The sequence below is a fragment of the Bison bison genome, unplaced genomic scaffold (assembly GCF_000754665.1).
Source record: "Bison bison bison isolate TAMUID 2011002044 unplaced genomic scaffold, Bison_UMD1.0 scf7180017860456, whole genome shotgun sequence".
In the NCBI taxonomy this organism is placed as follows: Eukaryota; Metazoa; Chordata; class Mammalia; order Artiodactyla; family Bovidae; genus Bison; species Bison bison.
Window position 1 is genome coordinate 1,982,194 of NW_011491028.1, and position 8,899 is coordinate 1,991,092.

The window sequence follows — 8,899 nt, forward strand, 5'->3', positions numbered from 1 at the left end:
ATGGGATACAACTGAAGCAACTTAGCAGCAGCAGCAGCAGCAGCAGCAGAATCAAAATGTAGAAGAGAATTTGCAGTCTGATGATGGTGAATCATTCCAGTGTAGCTGGCCCCTTTGGTCTTCTCTTGTGTGCTATGCATCAGGCCAGTGTACCCTCACAGGCAGACAAATTTTTTTTTAAAGATTTATTTATTAATCTGTTTATTGGCTGTGGTGGGTCTTTGCTTATGGGGGCTTTCTCCAGTTGCAGCGAGTGGGGGCTACTCTCCAGTTGTGGACCTCAGGCTCTCATCACGGTGGCTTCTCTTGTTGCAGAGCACGGGCTCTGGGTAAGCAGGCTTCAGTAGTTGCAGCGCATGGGCTCAATCATTGTGCCCCCCAGGCTCCAGAGCACAGGCTCAGTAGTTGTACATGGGCTTAGCTGCTCTGCAGCACGTGAGAACTTCTCAGACCAAGGACTTCACCAATGTCCCTTGAGTTGCAAGGCAGATTCTTAACCACTGGACCACCAGGGAGGCACCCCCAGCAGACAACTTTAAGCATGTGTGCGTGCCTGGAATTTTGACCATTTTGGTCCTGTGTGTACTATGCATGTAGTCGATTTTTCCTTTGCTACTGAGGGTCCTTTTAACTGATGTTTCTCAAAGTATGCTATGAGTAACTCTGGGCATCCCTAACACTCTAGGGGAATCCACAAGATCGCAAGTAATTTTCTAATAATACTAAGGTGTTATTTGCTTTTTTTTTCATTTTCAGTATTTCATAAAGGTTTTCCAGAGGTTAAAACAGCTAATGGAATATGTGCTTATGTATTTTTGTGTTTAATTTTTAACTTTATAATCCATTATTGTAAACATAGTTATAACCCATATAAACACATTTTGGAGTTCTCAGTAATTTTTAAGTTGTGAAGGGGTCCTGAGAACAAAAACTTTGAGAACCACTCTTTTAAATTAAAATCAGTTAAAATGAGGACAAAAACTCTTGAGGAGACTTTATTAGAAATATCCTTTGTAGTACTAGCTTATGAAGGAGAAAATACGTTAAGGAAGAAAGGCTAGTAGCAAGTCCTCATTAAAAGAGTCGGACATGACTGAGCGACTGAACTGAAATGACTGAACTTTAACATAAGCCGTGAAGCTCCCAGATTTTCTCAGTGGAAGGTCCCTTCTCCTGTCTTCATATCCAATATATAAAATTTAAGTGTGCCTCTCTACTCAACTGATAGTGTACCTCTATCAGTTCTTGGCACTTCTGACACGTGTCAGGGAATCCATCCATGAATTTATTGTATCTAGAAGTTGTTGAATGTTTCCTGAAACGTTTTGATGCTGGAGAGAGACAAGTTAGGGCTCAGTGTTGGTAATTCTTTGTTTTCTAAATTTTGTCTTGGAATGGCTAGGTCATCAATGTGTAACATGTCTGGACTGTGCTAGCATTCCATAGAAATGTTAAAATGATATAAATATTCCTCTAATTTTTATAAGAATTGCATTCAGATACATTATTGGTTATATTATCCAGAATTTTCATATCCAGGTGCTTACGTTCCCTCTAAGGCTCAGTCCTGGTCAATATTTGTGATGTCTCCCAGTGAGCATGAATACTTTATTCAGATATTGAGAACTACATTACCATTACTTCCTTAGTTGTGAGAAATTTAGTTCTAAATCTAATGCTCAATTAAAGTAACTTTAATGCCAGAAGACCTGTTTACACTTTTCTCCCCTGGAAAATTTAATTTTGATATTCTAGATTTTCCTTTCTTCATTTATTTGTTTTGAGATTTTAAATTGTTCCCTGTCTTTTGTAGATATAGGCATGCTGCTGCTGCTGCTGCTGCTAAGTCGCTTGAGTGATGTCTGACTCTGTGCGACCCCATAGACGGCAGCCCACTAGGCTCCTCTGTCCCTGGGATTCTCCAGGCAATAACACTGGAGAATCCCACTGGTTGCCATTTCCTTCTCCAATGCATGAAAGTGAAAAGTGAAAGTGAAGTCGCTCAGTCGTGTCCGACTCAGTCGTGCCCAACTCTTAACAACCCCATGGACGGCAGCCTACAAAGCTCCTCTGTCCATGGGATTTTCCAGGCAAGAGTACTGGAGTGGGCTGCCATTGCCTTCTCCAAGACATAGGCATAGCTGAAATCAAATACGTAAGTAAATATTTATATCAGCGGACTAGTGTGTAACATGATTGTGAATGTCAGTGTAGGAAGGGTTGGAGTATGGAGAAAACAGGAGACAAAGGCTGGGAGAATCCATCATCAAGACTCAAAACTGTCCCGTTTCTGAAATCTCAAGGTTACAGTTTCAAAGTCTGACCTTCGTTTGTAATTTCCTAGCATTTGGATGAAGTATGAGAAACAGATGAAAGAAGTAGGTGATTTCCATGAACACAAAATAGTAAACTTTCATAGTAAAATAGATCTTTCAAGGGTATAATTCTGGAAGAGTATAGTAATGAGAGTAGGTAATGAAAAAAAAAAATACTATGTCTTTTAGAAGCAATCAGGAATTCTCCATCTCATCTTGTCTTTCTTGGATGAGTTTACCAAGCTATCAGTTGGAGAAAATGCAGTAGACACCATGGATTAGGGTGTGTTGGTGCATTTAACATCTGTGTTGTTGTAGATAAGATGGAATAATTCAGGCCAAATACGAAAATAGTCCTACAGCACACCCCTCTAAATTCAGTTTTTAAAAATTCCAACAAAAGAGGCTAATAGCTTGCTACACTAAACCAACACTTTTCCCCTGGATCCCATGAAATTTAAATTCTTAAGATTCAGTTTTAGTAAAATATGTGGCAAAAGAAAAAGATTCATTGAGCTGCTCCCTCTGGGAACCGAGAATCTTTCAACTAAATGCAGCTAGCCCTGCAGGCGTTTGTAGAAGTGCTGATGAGGGTTCAGTTCACAGCAAAAAATTTTCAATTTTAGTAGTTTGCTTTGTACTTAAGCCTTCAGAAATGACCTAAAACCAAGAACCATTAAATGTTCATATCAGCTGGATGAACTCCCAGGCTTTGCTCATAAGGAAAATGGTAATTGCTCCATAGAATAAATGAACCTTGTATATGAGTGGCTTCACTGTCGCTGAGAGAGGGGCTGCTTCCAGAGAAATGGAACCAAGGGTGCCAGGGTCCTTGCTTCCCAGGAAGAGACCAAAGAAGGAGAAAGGAAAGTGCTCATTCTTAATACTCTTCACCAGTTATCAATCATCAAAAGAGAAATTGGGGTATTTGCGAAGTCATTTTCATCTTATTAAAACATAGTACAATGGACAGGATGAGAAGGAATTCCACTCTTTCTATTGCCTGCAAGAAAAGATTAATTGAACAAACTTGCAGTAACAAGTTTAGTTTCCCCTGAGGAAAAAATAAACCATAACAGCAGCCCTGAGAGACAGCCTCTGTATTGTACAGTCCATTAACACTATGGGAAATAATTAGTTTTTTTACTGATGACTGATGGATGACTTTAACTTGTTTATAAACATTAAGGCTACAACAACAAAGCAGAATTTTCTAAAATATTCAAAGCAAAGAGAAACAATGAAACTCTATTTGTTTATTTCAGCATTCAGATATTTGCCCTATTTAATTTCCTTAATTCTATAGAGCTATTTCTATATAAACTCACCAGCTGACAAGATTCTCATATAAATAAAATTTATGAAAAATCCTTGAAAGATTAAATATTTCCAGTATTTTTGGCAAACTTTCATAATGAGAATTAAATTGAATATAACATCTAACTTTAAAAAGCATCAGTCAGAGTTATTTATCAGCGGTAACTTTCTTAATCAAAGACTTTTGGACCTGGAATGATTCTGTGAACCATGTGATTATCTTATTTTGAGGATCCTTTAGTGGAGAAAAGATAATACTTGTTTTTGATACTCTTAATTGCTGGAAGTAATGATTCAGTACATTTTGACTTGGGCTTATTAACATGAGTCTATATACATTTCATCATTGAACTACAATAACTGATAATTTCTAGAGAATTGAAATCAAAGACCCCATATTAACACATCATGGAAGATCATGATAATTCTGTATAAGTAGATATATTTTAAAAAAATATATCACTTTATCTTTCACTGCCATCTTACAGACTTTCTAACTGGCAAAGTGTCATCTATAGAATAAGAGACTGATTCTCAGACAACTTCTATTTTTTTGAACAGTGAACTTCTCCATTTTCCTTCTAACTTCTGAAATAAAATTTGAAATCGAAGTATCACATCCAATTAGACAACAAGATACTTGAAAGATCACAGGTTTTCTCTGGGTCCCTGAGAAGCTTATTGTTTGATGAGAGCTTATAAAATGACAGTGATGTCATATGTTGAGTGTGTAACTGACTTTCATCATATAGAAAAGGTATATCTGATTTATTGGAAAAGTCAGAGATGACTTTTAATTTTACTTACACTGAAAATGTTGAACATGCACATTTTTATATCTGTAGATAGAGTAAGTGACAGCAAGCTGTCAAAGGAACTCAAATTTCCAAACATAGTTTAGAAACTTAGATTTCCAAAACTTTTCTCTAGTTGACCTTCACATATTGCAGGAAGAGTTTTCACTTACATTTCATAATCCATATATGAAAAAATCAGAAACATTTTAATATATTGATTATGGTCTCTTTACAAGGAAGCCATTTGACTGACTCTTTGGTGCTGAGACTTGTCTCCAGACAGATGGAGTTTTCCTTACACTACTGAGGAGAAAGGACACAGCATCCAAGGTTTATTAGGGAATTATTTGGTAATGGCAGGGGATGAAGAGCCTTTACAGTATGAAATTGTGATTATTACTTTATATAAAGCTTTAAAATTAGCATCACTAATAGTGGCAACAACTTGACGTCTTAGGGCTCTTAATGTGGTGCAATACAAAGTACACAGCATTCTCTCGGGAGTGTTCTTGCCAGCAATGTTGGATTTTAGCCCAATGAAGCCTTTTAACATAACTTTCAGTTTATAGGAAGTATAAGGATAAAGGAACAAATTAAATGATACAACAAGGAAGCAATGAAACAGATTGCAATGTGGTCATTCACTAGGAACACTGAAAATGATCACTTCAAGACATTAAGGAAAAAATATTCAGGGGACTGTTGACGATTACAAGAAAGTAACGAGATGTTTTAGCCAAATTAAACCTGTGTTAGTTGTCTGTTGCAATATAACATTATCCCGAAACATACCGATTTGAAACCACAAACATCTATCATCTAATAATTTTTATGGGAGTGAAACCTTCGGTGCAGCTTTGCTGGGTGCCTTTGGCTAATATGTCTCTCACAAGGTTGCAGTCAAGTTGTTGACTAGGATGCAGTCTCATCTGAAGGGTCATCTGGGGGAGGTAGGGGCAGGAAATGTTGCCAACTTCACTCACATAGCTGTTGGCAGGCCTCAGCTCCTTGCTGTGGGGGCTTTCCACAGGCCTGGCTCACAGCATAGCAGTTGGCTTCTGTCAAGGTGAGTGATTCAAGAAAGAGCAGAGAATGCCCAAAATAAAATCCATAATTTTATCTCAAAAGTGACATCCAGCCCCTTCTGTATTATTGTCCTTAGAAGTGATTTAACAAGTCCAGCTCACATCCAAGAGGCTATGGTGGAAGATCAATAGAGACATGAAGACCAGGAGACAGAAATCATTTGGGATTAACTTAGAGGGTACTGACCACAAACTGAATAAAACCTGATCGATTCCAGTTACAGAAAAAAAAAATGTATAGCATTTATTCCTGAGGCAAACAGGAAAATTTGAACATGAATTTTATGTTAATATTAGGGAACTATTGTTAGTATTTTTAGTTGTCAGTGATGTGGTTATGTAAGAATTACATATTCTTAGAAGATGCAGGCTTGAGTATTTAGGTGCAAAGTATTGTGATGTCTGTAACTTATTTCCTAACTATATATACACTTACCGATAAAAACCTATCTTAAATATATGTATACATAAATACATATATAGATGAAAACATAAAGTAATAACAATGGCTGAATCTACCATACCATGGGTATATGGTGATCATTATCCTATTCCTTCACATTTTCAGTCTGTTTTGAAATATTTTTCTAAAAGAAAATGTTAATTAAGATTGTATGTTAAGTTAGCTTTACCTGTCTTGTTCCAGCAAGTCCAGGAAAACCAGTTGCACAAGACTATATAAGCTTATCTAACTTTCAAGAGATGTTCAAGATATTATATAGGTAAAACACTCATAATATTGATATCTAGCTTTTCCCAAGTTCACTTTCATTGTGGTAATACTTATTTTAACCTCTAATAGTGTTGAGAACATAGCCACTTTGGGAAAGGATAAAAAGATTTCCTGGGAGAGCAGGGATCTGGAGATGTTAACTATAATGAATTAACATAGCCAGGCTATGATTTTTACTCCTTTTATATTTTCCTTCAGGATTTTTATCAGTTTCTGTTTTGGAAATTTCCATGCTGTTGTTCAGTTGCTAAGTTTGTCTGTTTGTTAGACTGTAGCATGCCAGGCTTCCCCGTCCTTCACCGTCTCCTGGAACTTTCTCAAACTCATGTTCGTTGAGTGGGTAATGCCATCCAACCATCTCATCCTCTGTACCCCCTTCTTCTCCTGCCTTCAGTCTTTCCTGACTTCAGGTTCTTTTCCAATGCCTTGGCTCTTGACATCAGGTGGTCAAAGTATTGGTGCTTCAACTTCAACATCAGTCCCTGTAATGAATATTCAGGGTTGATTTCCTGCAGGATTGACTTGTTTGATCTCCTTGCTGTCCAAGGGACTCTCAAGAGTCTTCTCCACTGCCACAATTCAAAAACATCAATCCTCTGATGCTTGGCCTCCTTTATGGTCCAGCTCTCACATCCGTACATGACGATCAGAAAAACCATAGCTTCCATGCTTCACCATATAACCTCTCTTCTACCTAAATCTACGTCTTTATATTTTATTATGTTCAAACACTCTTGGTTAATGAATCTTCAGTGTGATGATTTTCATCTATTTGTTGTATATGTCTTCACTAGAACTACTTTTTGAGCCATTGGTCAGTTTTCCAAAGCACGTAGTTTTCTGATTTGTTAGAGATACTTTGCTTTCATTAAAGGTTACAGTCCATGGGGTCGCATAGAGTCCGACATGACTTAGTAACTAATCAACAACAAACAACAGCAAATGCCTTCATAAATCATAGGTAATGCCCTATCTTTAAATTTTATCCCAGGCCATTGGTACACATTCACTAACATTAGGAAAATTGGCGTATTTATGTTTTCTAGCCTTATTGTAATATAAATATGAGCTCCACAGAGTAATCTTATGTGAAGCTGCTTTTAAAGTGATCTTTAAAAAGCTGTTTGTAATAACATTTAACACTTTCAATCATGGTATCATATGCCTAGGAATAATTTCTAAATCTATGTTAAATTTTTTTCCTATTTTTTTTTTCTTAATGACTCCATTAGCTAACCTCTGTAGCATCCAAACCATTGTTTATTTTTCAGACTGATACGACTTCTCTCAACAGCACTTTGGTTGTCAACATCAACATTATCAATAGAACTTAGTGAAGACTGATGTGTGACAATCCCTTCTGTTCTTAGGGATATTTGAGAGAAACTAAGTCTTACTTTTAGGTATTATTGTATTCTACTGTAAAATCATGGGTCTTTTCATAGTTGAACCCTAAGACTAGGACATTTCAAGCAATGTGCCACTTTTAAAAAAATGTTTTTCTGGTAGCAACATCATTATATAGTCACTGTAAAATAATTAGAAAATAAAGCATAGATTAAAAATTGAAAGTCACTTTAACCCCACCACTCAAGGAAAATCACTGGTAACATTTTGGTCTATTTCATACTATCCTTCCAACACCCACCAAGACAGTGTGTATGAAGTAAGATGAGAGTGTCTGCATGTAAGAGAACAAAGACCAGAACAAAACAAACCATGAGAAGGATGAGTAAAATAATCCTGGGGGTAAGAAGGCTATCCACACCTGGCATCACGTCTCCATCAATTTTTCAAGACTTGAGTTATTCCTTGCCTATTCCTATACCATCTCTACGGTTCCCCTACATCCTTAATGGTGCTTCACCCTCAAGGTCCAAAAAGGTAACCTAGTTTATCCCTCATCTCTGCATTGTAGCCAGTACAATGGAGGAAGGCAATCAAATGGAAGCCCGCTCTCTGCTCTTAAGAGAGTTTTTGAAAATTTCATACGTTCCTTCCAATATACATTTAATTGGTCATAACTTAATTAGTACTTGCAAGGATGTCTGGGTGCAAAGTAAGAGTCTTAGAGAAAGCGTGAGAATAAATGAAAGGCAATATTCCAACGTATGCTGGGAGTAAGTATCTCTAGATGGTAGGATGGGGGTGACTTTCCATGTATATGTGTGTATCTGTATATTAGTAAGCCTACAAAGAGCTACTTTCTGTAAAATAACTGAATATATCAGACATTTTCCTTTGCTTTGAAATAATTAGCTTCTTTTTTTTAGAAAAACCTGTACAAAAATTATACCAATATTCTCATTTTGAAGAGAGGCAAACTGATTCTCCAGAGATGTTAATAATTTTTCCAATACCACAAACTTTATGAGTGATGAAAACTGTTAAGCATGTAAAAAGAATTTATTTTACATTAGTGCTTATTGTGCAAAGCCAATTATTCCCTCAAAGGAGGAGAAATATGTTTATTAAGCAACTTGATGTCCCAAGTACATACAGGATATACATTGGATTCCTAGTCTACTTATTCATCTAAACCAATGGCCAGCAAACATTTTCTATAAAATTGCTTTGAGGGCCAAGATGCAAAATCAAAAATATTGAGGTTCTTATATAACTAAAATTAAAAAAAAATTTTTTTAAAGCATT

At 36.6% G+C, this 8,899-nt stretch overlaps 1 protein-coding gene across 3 annotated transcripts in view; it reads left to right on the forward strand.

Moving 5' to 3' along the window:
* Nucleotides 1-8,899, forward strand: part of PRKG1 (protein kinase, cGMP-dependent, type I) — a 1,420,729-nt gene that overhangs the window by 925,477 nt on the left and 486,353 nt on the right. The window lies entirely within an intron of this gene.